This window comes from Dromiciops gliroides, chromosome 5 (assembly GCF_019393635.1).
Source record: "Dromiciops gliroides isolate mDroGli1 chromosome 5, mDroGli1.pri, whole genome shotgun sequence".
NCBI lineage: Eukaryota > Metazoa > Chordata > Mammalia > Microbiotheria > Microbiotheriidae > Dromiciops > Dromiciops gliroides.
The window spans coordinates 139994258-140017415 of NC_057865.1; the positions used below are offsets into that span (position 1 = coordinate 139994258).

The 23158-nt window shown below is 36.7% G+C and overlaps 1 pseudogene; it reads left to right on the plus strand.

Moving 5' to 3' along the window:
- Window positions 1-3810: 3810 nt before the first annotated feature.
- On the plus strand, window positions 3811-5422 carry LOC122728828 (annotated as a pseudogene).
- The last annotated feature ends 17736 nt before the right edge of the window (window positions 5423-23158 follow it).

The following is a 23158-nucleotide window of genomic DNA, read 5'->3' on the forward strand; positions in this document are numbered from 1 at the left end:
TCATTTGGATTTGATTTATTGTGTCTTGGTTTCTCATAAAGTCACTGGCTTCCATTTGTTCAATCCTAATTCTTAGGCAATTATTTTCATCAGAGAGCTTTTGTACCTCCTTTTCCATTTGACTTTTCAAGCTGTTGACTTTTTTCTCATGTCTTTCCTGCATCACCCTCATTGCTCTTTCCATTTTTTCCTCTACCTCTCTAATTTTATCTTCAAAGTCCTTTTGAGCACCTCTATGGGCCTGAGACCGATTTGTATTTTTCTTGGAAGCTTTAGATATAGGGGCCCTGATGTTGACATCTTCCTCTGAGAGTGCCCCTTGGTCTTCCTTGTTACTGAAGAAACTTTCTATGGTCCTAACCTTTCTCTGTCAGCTCATCTTGCCTTTCTTTTACTAGACTTTTAGCTCCTTAAAGTGGGGTACTGTTTCCAGGCTGCAGTATCCCAAGCTTAAGAAGTCCCAGGTGGTATGATTTAAGGAGAATCAGGTTCTTCTCTTGCCGGGCCTGTTTCCTGGTCCTAGGTGACCCCAGACCAACTTGCCAATCAACCAGCTATGTGTGTTGTGGTTGTTAGCTCCGACGAGCCCCTCCCCAACCTGGGCCACTGCTACTCAAGCCTACCACCTGGTTCTCAGTAGGGGTGTAAAATCCAAGTTTTGCCTTAGCACCAGGCATAGACGACTGTAGTCTCTCCCCTGCCCAGGGTTCAGCCCACTCACCAGACTGTGAGCTTAGTTCCAGACGACACTGGTGCTTCAGCTGATTCAGAGGCTCTGGGGGTCTCCTTTTCTGGTGAGGACTTCCTCAGACTGGATCTGTGTCAGGGTGACTGTGGGGTTGGGCCTGACTCCTGTATCAGCACAGCAGCTCCCTCCTTCTGACCTTCCAAGCCGTTCTAGGTTAGAAGATGATTTCAGGACATTCTTCTGTGACTTTTGCTTGTCATTCACAATTGATCATTGTACATTATTGCTGTTACTGTATGTTCTTCTAGAAGTATGCTCTCTTTATAATCATAAAGACCTGGATTCAAAGCCCTCCTCTTGTATTTATGGTTAGTCATGTTGGGCAAATTAATTAACTTCCCTATTCCTCATTTTCCTTATCTTTAAAATTAAGCCATTAAATTTTATCTCCTTGAGCTTTTAGATCTATGATTCTATCATCTCTTCCAGAAATGATTTTTTAAAATAGACATAAAAAACATTCTTCATGCCAGTTGTTGTTTTTCCTTATGTGGCAGAAATGATTGAATCTGATAAAATTTCAGGTTTTAGATAACATCTGATCAGTCAAGTAACTCTATAGGAAATGGAAAAGTTTGATACTGCTTGGATATTGAATTCACAGAACTAACACTACCACTTAGAATCATCTGAACCAAAGCTCATAAAACATTTTGGCATTACTTCTCTTTAGCCCTTAAAGACTGTAATGTAATGGAGGTACAAGTCTCACAGTAGGTCAACTACTTTTCAACTCACAGTCTATGTCAACATCGATTATACTTGTCCTTTAAGCCAGAGCATGCCTGATTGAATACATATAGAGGCTTTGGCCTTGTCAATATGTAAGTAATGGCTACACATATTTATTCCATTAGTCAGTGGTTACAGATGATGGATTTCTCCTTGAAGATAACATATTGTTGTTGGTAAGCACTTCTATAATACTCTGTATTTTCAGAATGCTTCACAATTTTATATTAGTTCAGAACTAATATAAGTTTTTTGGGACCTTTTTGTTAGCAGCATCTGGGTTAGAGATCAGATTTACTGACTTCTAGCCCTGTGTCTAATTTGTACTTACTACCTTCCCCTGGAATTTTAATGATAATTTTCTAAAGACTGAATTACAGATACTTTAAATTTAAAGACAAGCATACTACTGGGCGAGGTGGTGCAGGAGGCACTGGAAAAAGGACAGTTTGATGAATATTAGCATGTACTGGCATGCATAGTTAGCCATAGAGTTTGTAAATCATTTAAGACTCAGAAATTATTTAACAGAAAACTTTCATGTGTATATAGTACAAAGAGAACATGCTGTGCAGTAGGCCATTGCAATGTAATGTGATATTCACAAGTAACTCTATGTAGTTGCTGTTTCATGTACTTCCTACTATTAGCTAGTAGATTAAATTTAACTGAGTTTATGCAATAAATCTGTCACCAATTAAGTGAGTGCCCAGGAGCACTTGTGGCCACAAGGCTGCCTAAGAAGGGGTAAATTGACCAGGTTAGAAATAGAGCAATACTGAATCAGTATTGGTATCAAATATGTGAGTAGTCCCTACATTTACAGCTTGACTGTAGTAGGAAGAGGAAGGAAGGAAGGAAGGATGGATGAAAGAGGGAGGGAGGGAAAATGAAAAACAGAAATATTAGAAGATATATAATTGATTCAACTGGGGACTGCAATTATCTAGGTGGTGCCAAGCAGAAGTAGTAGTAGCAGCAGTAGGAGCAGCAGCAGTGGTAGCAATAACAGGAGGAGGAGGAGGAGGAGGAGGAGGAGGAGGAGGGGTAGAGAATCTAGATAGACCTTCAAAGTTAGGAAAACAACATAAATTAACTAATTAGATTCTCATATCAACCATTTGAGTAGGTTTTATAAGTATTATATACTCATTTTACAAGTGAGGAAATAGGCTTAGAGAGGTTTAGTGACTTGCTAATAGTCAATATGTTTCAGATATATAATTTTACCCAGTAGTCCCTTGATTCCAAGTCCAATGCTTTTTCCACTATGCCATACAACTTCCCTTAAAAGTGTGAAATATAGAATCATAAACCTTTGCAGCTGGAAGTGCTTCTAATGATCATCACCTGGTTGAACGGCATCTTTTCTCCCCCAGAGTCCAAGAACTCCTGAGTAACTGAACTAAAGTTAAATGATTAATTAGTATAGAGCCACAAACCTTTTTCTTATCTCCAATCCAGGACTATAGTTTGTAGTAGTTTTAGGATGTTTATTTACATCCTAGATTCTAATTCATTTCAATTCAACAAATGTCTTTTAAGCATATATTATATGAAATGTACTATGCTAGCAATTGGGAATCTAAAAGATTAAGGATATACTCCTTGTCCTCTAGGAGCATATGATATATAGAGGGGATAAGTAAAATATACATAGCTATAAGAAAAATGCGTAGGATGGTAGGTCTAGAGTTGAGATTTTAGAGGTCATCTAGTTTAACCCCATCTTTAGTACATGAAATAACTGAAACCCAGAGAAATTAAGTGACCTGAACAAGGTTAAACAGGTAATAAATGTCAGAGGTAGGATTTTAATCCAAGTTTTCTGACCACAGGGTCAGTGCTCTTCCCACTGCACCATGGAATACACTCCTATTATAAATGTATGGAAGTCCAAGCAAATTCAGAGAGCTCACTTATACCCAGAGAAATCAGGAGAAATTTCATGGAGGAAATGATGCCATTGATTAGCCTTAAAAGAAATGAAGGATGTTAACATGGGGATTTTTAGAGAGGTTCATCATAGGTAACCTAGGAGAAAATAATTCCTGATCCAGGGGATGGTGATATAGGCTCTTGAGCAGGAGGAGGCAGGAGGACATTCAGGAACAGCAAATAGTCTGGTTTTCTGGAATGTAAAGTGTATGGACAAGATAGTTTGTAATATCATAAGAAAGGTTAAAGTGGATATGTGGAGCACTTTGCATGACAGAATTAGGAGTGCTTATTTTGTCTAGTAAAAAAAAATTATCATATAGTAATGTTGTTGGAGTCAGGAAATCTCATAACCAAAACTCCATATTAAGAAGATTATTCTGGGCTGTTGGATGACAGAGCTGAAACCTGAATCAGGAGGAATCAGGAGAATCCCAAACAGATTGGGCCAGGCCAACCTGGCCAGGGCTTTTGCCAGAGGCCAGGGTTCCAGGTGCCAGGTCCCAGGGAACCTGAACAGCCTCCCAGACATTGAACAACCCAATGAGGCCACAACTACCAAGAAGTCTCTTATAAGTTGGTGAAGAGTGGGAATATCATACTTACTGCAAGCACTGATATCATGGGGTATGTTGTAGGTCAGGTAGTTCAGCTACTTGAAAATATTGAGAACCAGTTTTGCAAGGACACAGGGCCTGTGATAGCCAGCCTTCTCCAGAAAGTCTCCAACAAGGCCAAGCACTGGATCTATGATCTTTGGACAATGGCAGAAGTTGAAGGCTCAGGGGTGAAGTCCTGGAAGCAGAGTCAGTGGCAGGAGCAGATCCTGGTGCCAGCCTTGCCACAGTCAGTGCTGCCTGACTGTAGCTTCATCCACATAGACTACTTGACCTGGGTCTCACTGAAGGCACCTGAAGCAACAGTGAGTCTGCCCCCTTTTCTTTTCTTTTTTTTAAATTTTCTTTTCTTTTCTTTTCTTTTTTATTTTGCAGGGCAATGAGGGTTAAGTGACTTTCCCATGGTCACACAGCTAGTGAGTGTCAAGTGTCTGTGGTCAGATTTGAACTCGGGTCCTCCTGAATCCAACGCTGGTGTTTTGTCCACTGTGCCACCTAGTTGCCCACTGAGTCTGTCCCTTTTCAATGGCAACAGTGCAGTGTATTGCTGTCTATTGGGTCCTGGCCCACTGTACCACCTGAGGACTTGGACAGGGCAGCCCATGGGCCTTGTCCTATGGTCAATGCCTCCATCCCTACCAAGAGCTGCTCACAGTAGCAGCAACAGTCAATAAGGCCCTTCAGTTTGTATGGGCCTAAAATTGTAGCTGTGATGTCCAAAATCTAATGAGTGGTTGCCTTAAATTAGCAAAAATATAGCACCAATCTTTGGGCATTAAGTATTTATTAAAGTACATTAGGGGTTAGTAAAGAGAAACACATGGATAAAGTATGAGATTTGCCTGCTCTTCCTATCCTGCCTGTCTCTGCCGCCAAGCCCCATCCGGAAAAGAAAAGACCTAGCTCCTCAGCTGCTTCTCCCAGAAGCCTCCTGTGAAAAAGGAAACAGGGTCGTCCTCACACACAACTCCACGCCAATTGGTTGGTAGCACTGATTGACAGTACCCACGGGTGTCATGCTTCACTTCCAGACACCAAAGTCACATAGTTTCTTTTCAGGCCAGGGCTCACACTGTCCCTCCCAGCAGGGGTGTCATTCTAATTCTCACAAGCTATACCTCTGGCCTGAGCTTTCCTGAGACCTGTCTTGAGTCTGGCCATAAGGATGGCTCACCTGGCCCCAGATGACCTCCCCTTTGTTTGTCCAGTGGTGCCACTGTTCCTTACTTTGCTGAAGGCCCTGTGGTGCCTTCTATAGCCAGTGTTTACTGCCAGTGACCTGATCTTGCCACCGGACTACAGCACATGGGGCTACCCCTATGAGGCACCCCCCTCCTGTGAACAGAATTACAGCAGTGCCAGTTCAGGCTTGAGCAATGGGAACTGACCTGTGGACTCTTCAGCCCACCTAGTGGGCTTCCTGTGGTCTTCATGGCAGGCCAAGCTTCCAATGCTGTGAAGAGGAGCTGCTGACACAACCTTTGGCATTGGGGGAAGGAGGAGATCTATGATGCCCCCCTGGGCTATCTGACCTCTGACTTTGGATTTCCTTGGAGAGTGCCCCCCATGCTTTAAACCCTGACTTCTCTGCCTGTCAGGTTGGGCTGTGTATTGTGGCCCTGGGGGAGAGGTCTTTGGGCTCTAGTCATACTGTTTATGCCCATTTCCCACATAGGCTATAAGGCCCTGTAAGGGCTGGTATCCAATCTGGCTCTAATGCAGGGAAGACTGGTTGTTTTGTCCAAAGGCAGGGTCTTCCCTTATTCCCAGGACCCAATCACTCTGGGGAAACTTCCACTAGCTCTCCCACTTGTGCCTTTTCTCCTTCTGGGCTTTTCCTGGGTGAGAACTGTTTATCTCACTGCCATAGCCCTGGCTTCCTTGGATAGCATGAAGAGCTCTCCTGCCATTCTCCTATGGCCAGCATCCATTCCCTATATATCCAGAGCTAGGGCAGGAGACCCCAGTGGCTGGTTCTAACTTCCTGTCCCCAGGTAGGACTATGGACAGAGTGGAGATAGCTGGGCTGGATCCCCACTGCTCTCCCTGACTTCTACTAGGTTGTAACCTGTAACCTCCCTTCCCCCAACCAATATACACCCTGCTGCTCATCCTTTTCTCTCTTCTGGACTTAGGTTTCCCTTGGGCAATCTGTCCTAGGGCATGTTACCATATGGATGGTTCTGCATCCATCTTGGTCTATTTTCTAGTAGTGAATATGCCTCTTAGATGTCTGGGAGAGTAATCAGCACTCTGGCAACCTGTCTGTTTCCTGGCTCCTTCACAAGGTACCCAGGAACACCTAGCCTTGTCTTTCTGGCACCAGTTTTACAGATAGATTGAAGGGGCTAAAGATGAGCCAAGGAAAGATATAGTGAGGAAGGAAGAAAACAAGCATTTATTATCTAATACATGTAAATCTCTGTTAAGGATGTTAGAAATAGTGTCAGAGGACAGGCCAGCACCCAGTTGAATATTTTTAACATTTCCCTCCAAACAACTTTAAAATGAAGCTTCAAATCAAAATTTTGTAGTGATAGCCAGGTCAAAGGAAGAAATGTTTCCACCCTAAGGTAAATTAGGAGGTCCACAGGGGAGGTTTAAAAGTTTATAACACAAGGCTGGGCACAGACCCAGAGTGTGGCAAGAGCAGCTGTGGTGGGCCTTGGAGGCAGAAATGACCAAAGCATATTTGGGAGTGCTAAACCCAAAGATGTTAAGGGGCTGAGGAGTCAGACAATTGATCAGAAAGAGATTATGGGGAACTCTTAGCTGGCACTGGGTGCAACTAGTGCTTATTGGCAACTCTATTGTTCATAAGTAGTTCTAGGTCACAGTTCTAGGATGGAGAGAATTGCTGGTAATTGGTCACAGGAAGGTGAAAAAGAATAGATGTTTTGGTTATGGTTCCTGGAGTAAGAGGAACACTATTACTTGAGTCTACAGAAAAGTAGGGACCACTCCTGAGTAAAAACCAGAAAATAGATGAAGAGAGTGGTGACCACACCTCTCCCATTATAACACAACTTTGGAAGAAACAAAAATGTGTAGACCACCAGAGTTAGCTTTAAAAACAGTAGCATGAAAAAGCCTGAAGTCTGGCACAGTAGCTTCTCACACCTAGGTGAGATTTTTCTTTCTTTTTTAACATAAAGTCAAGAAGTATTCTGGAAAAATAAGCAAAAAACAAAGAACTACCAAAAAACTTGCTATGGTGCCAAGGAAAATAAAGACAGCAAGGATGGCAATTTAAAACCAGCTACAAGCAGAACCTTAAATAAAAATGCTAATTGGATCAAAGGTCAGCAAGAATTCCTAGAAGAGTTAAAAAAAGTGATGAGGGAATGGGCCAAGATGGCAGAGGAAAGACATTAAACACATAGAACTGACACAATTACCCCCAAAACAGCAATAAAACGAGCCCTGGAGTAGCAAAACCCACAAAAAAAAGGCTGAGATTATTTTCCAGATTAAAGGCAGCAATACTGAACTGCAAAAAGAGTCCAACCCTGAGATTGTGCTGACACAGACCCCAAACACCCTGCTCCAGAGAAACTTAACCCCAGCCTCCATATCAGCTGCAACACCAGAGTCTTCTGGAACTAAGCTTACTGTTGGGTGAGAGGGCTGACTGGCTAGCCTGGGGGTTGAAAAATATAGGGATGTCTGCAGGACCTGAGGAGGAATTCAGCTATCCTACCCCAGCAGGTAACCAGGAAAAAATCTTGAGTAGCAGGAGGCCCAGGTTGGGGAAGGGCACAGGCTCATCAAAGCTAAGAACCACCTCAGCACTATGCTGGCTGGTTAACTACAAGTTGGCTTGAGGTTCCTTCGCAGCAGAGAACATGCTGGGTGAGATAACAACCTGCCCTCAAATCAAAACCCTCAGCACCGTCTAAACGTTGGGACAGTGTAGCTTGGAAGTAGGGCCCAACTTAATGAGGGAGTTAAAAGTCAAGTAAAAAATGGCAAGATGAGCAATCAAAGAAAGTTGAGAAAAATAGAAAATTTCTTTAGCAACAAGGAAGATCACGGTGTACCCTCAGAAGAAGATAACAACCTCAGGACCCCTACATCTAAAGATTCCAAGAAAGATATGAATTGGTCTCAGGCCACAGAAGGGCTCAAAATGGACTTTGAAGAGAAAGTAGGAGAGATTGAAGGAATATTTAGAGAGGTGGAGGAAAGGATGGAAAGAGAAATGGGAGCAATTAGGGAAAGCTATGAGAAAAATTTAACAGCTTGAAAAGCCAAATGGAAAAGGAGGTTAAAAAAGCTGTCTGAGGAAAATAATTGCCTAAGAACTAGATTGACGAAATGGAGGCTAATGACTTTATGAGAAACTAAGATTCATTAAAGTAAATGCAAATTAATTTTTAAAAATAGAGGGCAATATGAAATATGTCCTTGAAAAAACAACTGACCTGGAAAGTAGATCCAGGAGAGATCATTTGAAAATCATTGGACTACCTGAAAACCATGACCAAAATAAGAGTTTAGATTGCATCTTCCAAGAGATTGTAAGGGAAAGTTGCCCTGATATTCTAGAAGCAGAAGGTAAAATGGAAATTGAAAGAATCCACCAATTACCTCCTGAAAGAGATCCCAAAAGGAAAACCTCCAGGAATGTTATAGCCCAATTCCAGAGTTCCCAGTTCAAGGAGAAAATATTGCAAGAAACTAGAAAAAAGGAATTTGAATACTATGGAGCTACAATAAGGATAAAACAAGATCTAGCAGCATCTACATTAAAGGACTGGAGGGCATGGAATATGATGGTCCAGAGGGCAAAGGAACTGGGACTATAGCCAAGAATCACATACCCACAAAACTTATATAATCTTTCAGAGGAAAAAATGGGACTTCAATAAAAAAAGGACTTTCAGATATTTGTGATGAACTTACCTGAACTGAATAGAAAATTTGACTTTCAAATACTAGGTAAACAGGAAAAAGAATTCATGAGGGATATTAAAAGATTAAGCTGTGTATATACCTACATGGGAAGATAATACTTCAAACTCATAAGAATTTTCTCAGTAAGGAATTCACAGAAGACACAAGTCTGAACTGAATATGAAGGGATGATATCTGTAAAGAATTTATGTTTTATTCTTTGTGGGGCAAACAGGGTGGGAAATCTTATGTCTGGGGCCATATTTGGCTTGGGGACTCCTGGGTCCAGGGCAGGTACTTTGTCCTCTGTGCCACCTAGCTAACCCATGATGATATCTTTAAAATAAGGTTGAAGGGTAGGAGGAATAGACTGGGGGAGGGGGAAGGGGAAGGGGAGAGGTGGACTAGGGAGAGGTACTTCACATGAAGGAAACAAGAAAAAAGCTTATGGTGGGAAGGGGAAGAGGGGGAAGGAGTGGGGGAGTGAGTGAACCTTACTATCATCAGAACTGGCTCAAAGAGGGAATAACATATATACTCAAGTGGGTATAGTAATATATTCTTGCCCTGAGGGAAAGTGGAAAGGGAGAGAGATAAAGAGGGGGGAGGGGAGAAGAGGGGAAGGAGGGAAAGGCAGATTGGAGGAGAGAGCAGTTAAAAGCAAAACACTTTTGAGGAAGGTGAAGATGTTCTGCATAACTGCACAAGTTTGACATATTGAATTGCTTGATTTCATAGGGAGGATTTAGGAGGGAGATAAGAAGAAAAATTTAGAACACAGAATTAGCTCAAAGACCTTAATCTAATCAGAGTGGGCTCAAGGAGGGAATAACATTCACATCCAATTGGGAGGAGTAATCTATTTTACCCTATGGGAAAGTAGGAGGGAAAGAAGATAATGAGGGAAAGGTGAAAGAAGGGAGTACAGTGTGGGGAAGGGGACAGCTAGAAGTAAAACACCTTTGAGGAGGAATAGGATAAAAGAAGATAGAAAATAGAGTAAATATCATGGGAAGGTAATAGGATGGAAGGAAATAGTTATGATGATTGACTCTAATGGCAAAATGTATGGTACGTACTTTGCTTGGCAATTGTGAAGAAAGTTCTTTGTCAAGTTTAAGGTAGTTTATAAAATTTATGATGAACAGGATGCTATCAGAACAGCCTGGAAAGACCTACATGAACTGAAGGAAAGGGAAATGTACTGTATACAAAATGGCAGCAATAGTTTAAGATGATCTGCTGGGAAGCATGTGGTTATTTTCAGCAAGGCAATGATCCAATATAACCCTGAAGGACTTATGAAAATTGCAACCCATCTACAGAGAAAGTACTGATGGTATCTGAAAACATACTGAAACACATTTTTAGAATTTTTTTTCTTTGACAATTCCTTAATCTGAAGTTTTGTTTTTTTAACTGTTATCTCTCACAACCTAGCTAATGTGGGGATGTTTTCCACAACTACTCATGTATAATTTATATTGAATTGCTTGAGCTCTTGGGGGAGGAATGGGAGGAGAGAGAGGAAGAGAAGTTGGAACACAAAGTTTTTAAAAAAAATTGATGTCAAAATTTGTTTTTATATATATTTTGGAAAATAAAATTCTAAAAGTACTGAAAAAAGAATGATAAGAGGGGTAGAGGAAAAATATGAAAAGAAATAAGGAATTCAAAAAAGGTATGAAGGCAATTAACAGCTTGGTAAAAGAGGAAGAAAAGTACTGCATAAAATATCACCTTATAAAACAGAATTGATCAAACAGAAAAAAGTATACAAAGCTTCACTGAAGAAAATTATTCCTAGAAAATTAGAATCAATTGAAAAATATTAATTACTCATGGGTAGGCCAAGCCAATATAATAAAAATAAGGGGCAGCTAGGTGGCACAGTGGATAAAGCACCAGCCCTGGAGTCAGGAGTACCTGAGTTCAAATCTGGCCTCAGACACTTAACACTTACTAGGTGTGTAACCCTGGGCAAGTCACTTAATCCCAATTGCCTCACTAAAAAAAATAAAAAAATAAAAATAAAAATAACAACCCTAGATAATTAATTCATTTATTTAGTGCCAAATCAAATTATCAAAAATATTTTATACATCTAGAAAAAAGAATAACACAATTCATCTGGAAGTACAAAAGTTCAAGGATGTCAAAGGAATCAATGAAAAAATGTGAAAGAAGGTGGTTTAGCAGTACCAGCTCTCAAATTGCCTAAGAAATAGAGAGGTGGATCAGGGAATAGAATGGGTTAAAATTACACTATAGTAAATGGCTATATTCATCTAGTATATGATAATCCCAAAGACCCAAACTTTTGGGAAAAATAAAACTCATTATTTTACAAAAACTGCTGGCAAAACTAGAAAACATTATTACAGAAATTAAGTATAGACCAATATCTCACACCATATACTAAAATAAGGCCCAAATGGGTACATGATTTACACATAAGGGGTCACACCATGAGCAAATTAAAAGAGCATGAAATAGTTTATCTGTCATATTTGTAGAGAAATGAAGAATTTTAAAACCAAAGAAGACTGGGGAGTAATACAAATGTAAAATACATAATTTTTATTATATAAAGTTAAAAAGTTTTTACACAAACAAAACTAATATAACCAAGATTATTGGGAAAGAAGAAAATTGAGAAAGAAGTTTTGAAACAAGTATCTGATAACGGCCTCATTTTTCAAATGTATAAAGAACTGACTCAAACTTTATAAAAAGACAAGTCATTTCTCAATTGATAAATGGTCAAAGGCCATGAGTGGGTATTTTTCAGACAAAGAAATCAAAGCTATGTATAATCATGTGAAAAAATACTCTAGATAACTAATGATCAGAGGAATGTAAATTAAAACAACTCTGATTTATCATCTCACACATATCGGAGTGGCAAATATTTAAAAAACTGAAAATATTGGATGATAGAGGGGATGTGAGAAACTTGGGATCCTAATCCATTATTGGTGGAGTTGTGAAAAATCCAACCTTTATGGATAACAATTTGGAACTATGTCCAAAGGGCTATAAAACTGTGCATACCCTTTGATCCAGCAATACTGCTGCTAGGTTTATATAACAGGAACATCTCAAAAGAGAGAAAAATACCTATTTGTGCAAAAAATATATTTATAGCAGTTCTTTTTGTGGTGGGTAAGGATTGGAAATCCAAGGAATGACCATCAATTGAGGAATGGCTAAATAAACTGTGGTATATGATTGTTATTGAATATTATTGTGCTAAAAGAAATGACAAACAGTACAATTTTGAAAAGGTCTGGAAAGATGTATATGAATTGATGTATAGTGAAGTGAGCAGAACCAGGAGAACATTGTGCACAGTGACAGCAATATTGTTTGATGAAGACCTGTGAATGACTTGACTATACTCAGCAATACAGTGATCCAAGACAATTCCAAAGGACTAATGATAAAACATATTCTCCACCTCCAAAGAAAGAACTGATATTGATTGAACACAGACTGAAGCATCCTATTTTCTACTTTCATTTTTTCTTTTATTCAAGTTTTCTTATTAAAAATTATTAATATGGTAACGTTTTACATAAATTCCACATGTATAACAAATCTGATTGTTTACCATCTCAGAGAGAGGACAGGGAATAGAGGGAAGGGGGTATAGAATTTGGAACTCAAAACTGTAAGTAAAAATGTTTATTATTATTTTAAAAAATGAAAATTAGAATCAAGCCACTGGGAGCCAGTCACTCCATGAAGCTTTAAGAAAAAAAAAATAAAGGAAATTCAAAAGAATGAGAAACAGAAGAACATTGAAAATAGCTTATTGGAAAAACAAATGGCCTGAAAAATAGATTGAGGAGAAATAATTTAATAATTATTGGACTACCTAGAAGCCATGATAAAAGAAAGAGCCTAGACATTATCTTTCAAGAAATTACCATGGAAAAATTGACCCTGATATCTTATATCCAGAGTTTAAAAGAAAAATTGAAACAATCCAAAGATCACCTCTTGGTCATGCAGAAAATATTACAAACGGTCAAAAATAAATAGTACAAATATCATGGAGACACAGTCAGGATCACACAAGTTGTAGCAGTGTTCACCTCACAGAATCAGAGAGCTTTGAATATAATTCTCTGGAAGAAAAAGGAGCTAAGATTTCAACCAAAAATAAACTACCCAGAAAAAACTAACTGTAATCCTTTGTGGGGGAAGTGGCGATTTAATGAAATAGATGACCTCCAATATTCCTGAAGGAAAGTTCAGAGTTTATGAAAATTTGACTTTCAAATATAAAACTCAAGAAAAGCATAAAAAGGTAAACATAAAAGAGAAATCATAAGGGACTCAATAAAATAAAGTGCTTACATTCCTTTATGGAAAAATGATACTAGTAAGTCCTAAGAACTTTGTCATTATTAGCATGATTAGAAGGAGTATACATAGAGGGCCCAGGAAAGAATTGACTATAATGGTATGATTAAAAAATAATAATAGGGGGCAGCTAGATGGCGCAGTGGATAGAACACCGGCCCTGGAGTCAGGAGTACCTGAGTTCAAATCTGGCCTCAGACACTTAACACTTACTAGCTGTGTGACCCTGGGCAAGTCACTTAACCCCAATTGCCTTACTAAAACAAAACAAAGCAAAACAAAAAAAATAATAATAACATTATGTATTGAGAAAAGTAATGGACTAGGAGAAGGTGGATGGAAAAGGTAGAATGGGTCATTTTTTCTTAGATTATAGATATGTGAATAAAAGAGTTCTTAAAATGGAGCAGAAAGTGGAGAGGGGTGATGCATGAACCTCACTCTCAGTGGATTTGGTTCAAAGAAGGAAATTTATATATAATATATATGATATATATTTTCTATTTTATTCATCATATATTTATTATATATCATTTATAATATATCTTTGTGTATATATTTTATATGTGTATACATACAAATGCACACATGTATATTCACTCAGTTGCATATAGAAATATATCTTACCCAACAGGGAGATAGGATAAGAAAGGGATAAGAGTTATGGAGCAGGGGTGATAATAGGGAGGGCAAGTCTGGGAGGCAGTAGTTAGAATCAAAGGAGACTTTTGAGGACGGACAGGATTGTTGCTTCTGCTGATGTTCTGTTGGTGGTGGTTTGTTCTTTATTCTTAAAGAGAACATTCAGGAGAAGATGTCATGACTTGCAGTGAATTGGATTTAAGTGAGAACAATCTTGATCTATACCCAAAGATCCGTCAAACTGCATTCCCTTTGATCCAGCGATACCACTATAGGTCTGTATCACAATGTGATCAAAGAAAAGAAAAATGGAACTATGTGTATAAAAATATTTAAAAGGAGCTCTTTTTATGTTGGCATAGAATTGGAAATTGAGGGGATGCTCATCAGTTGGGAAATGATTGAACAAGTTGTTGCATATGGTTGTTATGAAGTACTACTGAGCTATAAGAAATGATGACAGGGATGGCTTCAGGAAACCCATAGCAATAATTTTATGAACTGATGGAAAGTGAAATGAGAACTGAAAGATCATTGTGTGGTGGCAGCTAGGTGGTGCAGTGGATAAAGCACTGGCCCTGGATTCAGGAGGACCTGAATTCAAATCTGGCCTAAAACAATTGACACTTTCTAGCTTTGTGACCCTGGGCAAATCATTTAACCCTCATTGCCCCACAAAAAAAGAAAGAAAGAAAGAAAGAAAGAAAGAAAGAAAGAAAGAAAGAAAGAAAGAAAGAAAGAAAGAAAGAAAGAAAGAAAGAAAGAAAGAAAGAGAGAAAGAAAGAAAGAGAGAAAGAGAGAAAGAGAGAAAGAGAGAAAGAGAGAAAGAGAGAAAGAGAGAAAGAAAGAGAAAGAAAGAGGAAGGAAGAATCATTGTGCACAGTAACAACAATGTTGTTATGATGATCAACTTTGAAAGACTCGGAAATTCTGATCAATACAATGATCAAAGACAATTCCTACAGTTTCATAATAGAAAAATTCTTTCCAACTTCAGAGAAAGAATTGATGAAATCTGAGTACAAATTGAAGTATAACTTTCTTGTGTCCTCTATCTTTTTGCTTTTTAAAAAAATATTTGCAATATAACTATATGGAAATATGTTTCACATTTTTTCACATGTATTATTGACATATTATTTGGCTTCTCAGTGGGTGGGGGATGGGTAGCTGAGAGGGAGAGAATCAGAAAGTAAAAATTTAAAAAGACATTATTTTATTTGATCCTCACAACAACCTTGGGAATCAGGTACTGTTAGTATCCCTATTTAATAGTTGAGGAGATTGAGACAGACAAAAGTTAATTGACTTGTTGAGGAACACACTGCTAATAAGTGTTTCAGAATTAGTTTGAGCTCAGGTCTTCCTGACTTTAGACCCAGCATGAGATGAATTATAGTGCACATGGAAAGGAGGTGATAGATGAGTGGAATTTAAAGTGTGATAGATAATACAAAGATGAAATTGTTAGATTGTGGCTACTAATTGTATATAATAATGTTTAATGAGAGGGAAGAAACATAGTTGATCTTGAGGTTTGGATCTTGATGACTGAAGGATCATTAGAAGAGATCCTAGTGGCTAACTGGTCCAAATAGCCATACATTTCAAGAATCTTTTCTATATCATCCATTTTCTAGCCTCTTGGAAACTTGTAATAATGGAGAGATTACTTTTTTTGGGGGGGGGTGAGGCAATTGGGGTTAAGTGACTTGCCACAGGTCATACAGCTAGTAAGTGTCAAGTGTCTGAGGACAGATTTGAACTCAGGTCCTCCTGAATCCAGGGCCAGTGCTCTATCCAATGCACCACCTAGTTGCCCCAAGATTACTTTTTTGTAGGGCAGCACCACTATATAGGTAGACAAATCTATTAGAAAGTTGTCTGTTCTGTCAAGCCAAAATAGGTGCCCTATAAAATCCACAAGTTGTCCCAAACTCTGCCTAATAAAGTGATACAAGAATAAAATGAAGGAAAGTGAAAATAATGAGAAGCAGTGTGACATGGTGGCTATAGAGTTGGACTTGAAATCAGGAAGACATGGGATCGACCTTCACCTCAAAAAGTTAACATTGTGAAAAATGGAAAGCCACTTAATCTCTGTTTCACTTTCTTCATTTGAAAAATTGAGATAATAATACTTGTAGAATGAATTTCATAAGTTGTTTTAAGACTTAAACAAGAAAACCTTTAAAAATCCCTTTGCAAACTCTAAAGTACTATATAAATCACCTTTCTTGTTTAATCCCAATTTAATATGAGTATCCTCAAAATATTTAAAAACTATCTTTTCTTATCCAGTCTAATAATTTTTCATTTCTTCCAATCTTCCTCTTATTTCCATACCCTTTCCATTTTCTGGACCTTCAATTTGGGGAACATTTTTATTAATTTCATTATATTCCTTTTAAACTGTGGGATTCATGACCAGACATCATACTATAGATATGTCCTGACCTTCTCGTAGTCGAGTAAAATTTACTTTCCTTGATCTGGATGATGAATAAATCTTAGATTTATGATTATACTTTTTCCAACTGTGTCACACTGTCGTCATATTTTTGGTTGCAGATTTTTGAAAGTACCTATTTTCTAAAAAATAAAAAAAAGAAACAAAAGTGGTCCCAAGCCAAGTTTCCCATAAATTCTATTTGTGCAATTGATTTTGTGAAGGTAAATGCAGAATTTTTATTTGTCCCTATTCAATTTAATTTTGTTGGTTTCTGCTCAGTCATCTAGTCTACTGAGATTGTTTTCCTCACCTGAAAAACTGGGGTAATACTTGTACTGCCTACTTCACAAAATCTTATGGGGACAAAATGTTATATTTGTAAAGTGACACAAATCTGTATAAAAATGTGACTAATAACACATTGAATCAAGAGGATTACATCTTTTTAGCTACTCCTCTAGCAAAATAAAAAAGAGACCAGTTTGCCTTTTAAGATACATTATTATTGACTATTCATGTAGGAAGTCCTCTTTAGTACATGTCCTCTTGGAACATTCTGTTAGAATGTGTGAAAGTTTCCTGTGTCTCAACATGAGCTATGGTCCCTCATGGTTTCCTCTGAATAGTCTCACTAAAATCCACAACAAAAATGCCTATCATAATACTTCTTCATATTATTTGGAATTTATTTTATAACTATTTAATCCTTCCTTTCCCTAGTTGCTCAATTGTAAGTAGATGCTTAGTTTAGAACAGAGTGTTCTACAATGAAATTAAAATATTGCAGTTTAGCAACTGGTTGTTCAGAGTTGCTTAAGGAAACTATCCTGAGATGGGGGAGTGAGTTTTCTCTTTTCCCACCCATGTCCCTCACCAAAAGAAGAACTTTTGAAATTCAGAATTTGGAAGATTTGAAATTCCCATTAGCATTTTTAGTAGTGTCCAAAGTTTATCAGTGGCTAATGTCAATATCTCTATTGGGTGCTGAGAGATACGCTAAGGAAATACTAGATATATCAGGGAATGACAGCTTCTGAACTCCAAACAGTTACTCAGCATAACTCAGCAGAAAATTAACCCTAAGACGAATTTTGTGCAGACCCCACAAAGAGAACAAAGGAGGACTTTCATTAGCCTCTGAGTTATCCCTTTGTCACACAGGGATCAGGGTAAGGGAAAAGGAAGCATTTCTATTATATTCATCTATTATGTGCCAGGCAATTCACTAAGATCTTCACAAATATTACCTCATTTACTCTTTACAACAACCCTGAGAGGTAGGTGACCCCCTACAGGTAAGGAAACTGAATCAGACATTTGAGTTACTTGCCCAAAGTAACTAATAAGTCTCTGAAGTTGGATGTGAACTTAATTGTTCTTGATTCCAGGCCCAGCACTCTGTGTACAGTACCACTTAGTTGCATAAGTATGCTATATTACCATAATTCCTTAAATTTGAGCCCACTCTTCCAATAGAATTGAATGTACTTAAACAAGAGTTGGCCCAAAATTTGGGGACAGGGGATAGCAATGTTTTATATTTACTATAGCACATTAGGAAATTCATTTTTCTAAAAGCTAGTAGAGGCTCCTAGGTAATAATGAATTGGGAAAAATATAAACCAGGATTCATGAATAATGGAACTAGAATACTCCTGGTTCCTTGGGTTCACCCCTCAAACCCTGAAGGGGCAAGGAGTCATTGTCCTCTGGAAACATAACCTGATAATCCAGTCTGCTGTGAGTTAGGAGAATGAGCCCTGAGGGAGTGGTATATTAATATAATGTCTAAGCTTTCCTTAGTATAGACCACCTAAAACAATATCCTACCTCTTATAACATGATCCAATAATAAGCATCTGTTCATATTAATTCTAGGTAATAGCTACAGATGGGCATAAGTTGTATTTTATATTTAGTTAACTTTATTTCCCCCTTTCTCTTACCTAAATAGAATTTGGAATTGAAGAACAAATCTTTATTTATTTTTTACTTTGTTTTTTTCTCGATTGCCTGTAAACCAACATTTTAAAGATTTAAAAAAAATGATTTTCAAATTATTTCCTTCCCTTAAATGAAAAGGAAATAAATTTGGTATAGTTCACACATGTACAGTCATGCAAAGCATTTCCCTGTTAGCCATGTTGCAAAAGAAAACAGAGAAAAAAAAAACACAAGAATAATTAAAGTTAAAAAAAGTATATATCAATCTGTATTCAGGTGACATCAGTGTTTTTCTCTGGAGATGTATAGAATTTTTCATCATAACTACTTTGGAATTATTTTAGGTCATTGTATTGTTACGAATAGCTAAGTCATTCACAGTTGGTAGAATCTTGCTGTTACTGTATACAATGTTGTCCAGGTTCTGCTCATTTCACTTTGTATCAATTCATCTAAGTGTTGTCAGGTTTTTCTGAAAGCATTGTTCTCATCATTTTTTATACACAATAGTATGCTATCACAATCATATACCACAATTTGAAGAACAAATCTTTAATGAAGAATAAGCATCTGGGCCTACTGTCTTTAATAATTGATCTATTACCAGTAATTTAATTCACATGGAACAATCTACAGATTTGAAATGTAGTACATATTGTATTACATTTGTATTGTAGTACATATTGTGTACAAATTGTTTCTGCTTCTAAGGGGCTATTTATGGCCTCTTATCATGTTACATTGTAAAATTTATAGTTTACTAGCAGGTTATATTGTAAATTTTTAGTTTACTATATCTTATTCTAAAGGATGAATTTTGGATATTTTCTTTGGGTAGCTGGACAATTTTTGGTTCATGGGCTTTAACCTGTTTTGTATTTTGATTAAAAGTTTGCTTATGACTGAATACACTTGGGCAAAATTAAGTGGGGAAACTTCAGTGGTTACATGATAAATTTCGTCAATGATGACAGCTTTCTAGGACAATTTAAGTCCCCAACTCTCCTTTTATTTGCCTGAAAAGCAAGTTATTTGCATGAATTATAGACTTGATTTTCTTTATCATTTTTCCAATATAGTCATAGCTATGTGTTCAAACAATTGATGGGCACTTCACTTAAACGTAGGAAGCAATGGGATAGAATTATTTTCATAATAAATTGATAATTGCCAATGAAATGTTTTGTTTGATCCATTTGATCCATTTTGTATGGATCCATTCATTCATGGAGCATGAATGAATGTCTAAAATACCACTTGAATTTATGTGGTATTACTTTATTAAATCACACCTTTATTTTGCTAATGTTTGGGATGGCCTTTGTAAGAAACGGGAAAAACACACCCTGATTTTTAAGTAAAATAATATTAAATAATGTGTCCTTCTATGAACTTAAGCGGAAAATATGAAAACACTTGATTCTTGTATATTAATACAAATGTCTTTACACAGGAAGAGGTCTCTTAGTGATGTTACCTTAATCCAGAGGATTTCATTTTTATTGAACACCTCTCTGAATAAAAGAGCAGTTCTTTTAAAGTTCAAACCTAGAATGAAAATGTAACATAGCAGCAAGTGTTTCTTTCTATTAAATATGGATTTTAAAAGAAGCACATTTATCGAAACAAGTTTTTTCTCAGCCTGCCCTACACTTGTAAATACCAAGAGCAAAACCCAATAATAGCACTATTATCAACAACTATCTACTGTGACACACTTATCTGTTTAAAAAATAGTCCTTGAAACATGATTAATACTATTAGCACTGTGATTTATTGCTTCATAAATGAATGTTGAGCTTTTCTTTGTACTTTTTGTTTATTTTTATAATAATAATCTAAGTTGCATTCCCTTGTTGAAGTTGACATTCTCATCCATTATAGTGAGTTTGTGGATGAATATTGCTCAGTAAAAGAGACAATTGGTATATTAATTCAATCTTTTAATTATCTTCATTTTATAACATGTATTTGGTGATATTCAAATAACAGTGGTTTTGGACATGTGTCTATATGTTCATGAAAATTTTTATTTAAGATTTATTTTAACATTATTTTCTCTTAAATTTTCAGTTCTAAATTATCTCTCTCCCTATCACCCCTCCACCACCCATTGAGAAGGCAGAAAATTATCAAAGCAATGATACATGTAAAATCGTGAAAAACATTTCCATTTCCATATAAACCATCTCTCTCTCTCTCTCTCTCTCTCTCTCTCTCACACACACACACACACACACACACACACACACACACACACACACAGAAAGCAAGGAAGTTATATGTCAGTTTGCATTCGGAGTTCAGTTCTCTCTCTGGAGGTGGATATTATTTTTTCATCATGAATCCTTTGGAATTGTATTGGATCATTATTGATCATAGTAGCTAATCTTTCACAATTTAGCATCATTACAACATTGTTGTTAGGGTGCATAATGATCCCTTGGTTCTTTCTTCACTTTACATCAGTTCATTTAAGACTTGCTGTTTTTTTTTTTTTTCTGAAACCACCCCCTTGTCATTTCTTATGACACGATACTACTCCATCATGGTCACACGCCACAGTTTGCTTAGTTATTCCCCAATAAATGAGCATGTGCTCACTTAGCAATTATTTACCATCACAAAAAAAAAAAATGATCAAAGTATTTTTGTTCAGCTGGGTCCTTTAGGTGTAAGGTGGTGCTTTAGAGTTCTTTTAAAGTGAATTTCTCTAATCAGTAGGGATTCAGACCATTAAAAGATCTTCCTTGCATCCCTCTTTCAGGTTAAAAAAAATTACCCTATTCTTCCTCTACCTTCTTCTCCTTTCTCCCAGTGTATATGTCTTTCTAACTCTTTCATTTATTTGAGATCATCCTGACACATTTGACTCATATTCATATCCTCCATCTATGTAGCTTCCTTCTAATTGTCCTATTAAAGATAAAGTTCTTAGGAATTACAAGTATTGTATTCCCATATAGGAATGGAAACAGTTTAAACACATTGAATCCCTTATGATTTCTCTTTCATGTTTACATTTATTTTCTCTTGACTCTTGGGTTTGAGTGTCAAATTTTCTTTTCAGCTTTGGTCTTTTCATCAATAATCCTTGAAAGTCCTATACTTTATCAGCAATGCTTGAAAGTCCTTTATTTCATTAAATAGCCATTTTTCCTTCTGAAAATATATTTATTGTTTTACTTGATGTTATTCTTGTTTGTAATAATCCTCCTTTGCCTAACAGAATACCATATTCTAAGGCCTCTCCTCCTTTAACATGGAAGTTGCTAAATCTTTTGTGGTCTTGACTGTGGCTCCAACATATGTGAATTGTTTCTTTCTGCCTGCTTGCAAAATTTTCTCCTTCTCCTGGCAGCTCTGAAACTTGGCTATAATATTCCTTGAAGATTTCATTTGGGGATGTCTTTCTAGAGGTCATCTGTTGATTATATTAATTTATATTTTGCATTGTGGATCTAAGACATCAATATGGTTTTTCCTTATAATTCCCAAAATTTGATGTGCAGTCTCCTTTTTTTATCATGCTTTTCAGGTAGTCCCATGATCCTTAAATTATATCTCCTGGATTGATGTTCCTAGTCAGTTGCTTGTCCAATGAGAACATATGCAACAAAATCATTAGCAATTCTCTAATCAATGAGAATCCAATTAATTTCTAATTCTTAGCCACCATGAACAGAATTGCTATAAAAATTTTGTATATACATGTGTGTATGTGTGTGTATATATATGTATATGTACATATACAAATACACATATATTTATGTCCTTATGTTTGTATATATGTGCATACACACATGTATATATGTGTATGTGTGTGTGTATGTATACATCCATATGCACATACATAATTCTTTTGTGTTTTTTTAATCTCTTTAAGGTATTCACTTAGTAGCATTATTTCTGGGTCAAAGTGTACACATAGCTTTGTAGCTATTTTATTTTTCATTCATTTAACTTTGTTTTATTCTTTCTTGAAGTCTGCTGGAGTCATTAGCTTCTAGTTGCTAGATTTTTTAAATTTATTATTATTATTTTAATTATTTTCTTCAGTGAACTATTATACCTCTTTTTTGGCCAATTCCTTTTTTAAAGAAGTATTTTTCTTAATACCTATTTGTACAAAATATTTATAGCAACTCTTTTTATGGTGCCTAAGAATTGTAAATCAAAGAGTTGCCCATCAATTGAGAAATGGCTAAACACAATATGGTATATGATTGTGATGGAATATTACTGTTGTATAAGAAATACAAGTGGATGATTTCAGAAAAACCTGGACTTATGGAAACCGATACATAGCAAAGTGAACAGAACCAGGAGAATTCTGTATAAAGATGCAGCAATACTGTTTGATGAAAAACTGTTAATTATTCAGTTATTCTCAGCAGTACAATGATCTAAGACAACTCCAAAGGACTAATGATGAAACATACTATCCACTTCCAAAGAAAGAATTGATATTGATTCAATACAGAATGAATCATGTTATTTCTCACTTTCTTTTATTTTTTTCCTTTTATTCAAGTCTTGTACAAAATGACTCATGGAAATATTTTGCATAATTGTATATGTATAACCCATATCTGATTGCTTGCCATCTCACAAAGGGGGGAAGGAGGGATATAATTTGGAGCTCAAAACTTTAAACAAAAAAAATGTAAAAAAATAAAAAAAGTATTTTTTCTTTAGTGGGTTTTTGTACCTCCTTTTCAATTAATTTAATTCTGTTTTATAATCTTATATTCTTCAGTATTTTTGTACTTCTCTAACTAAAATATTAAATCTCTTTTCATAATGTTCTTATAACAC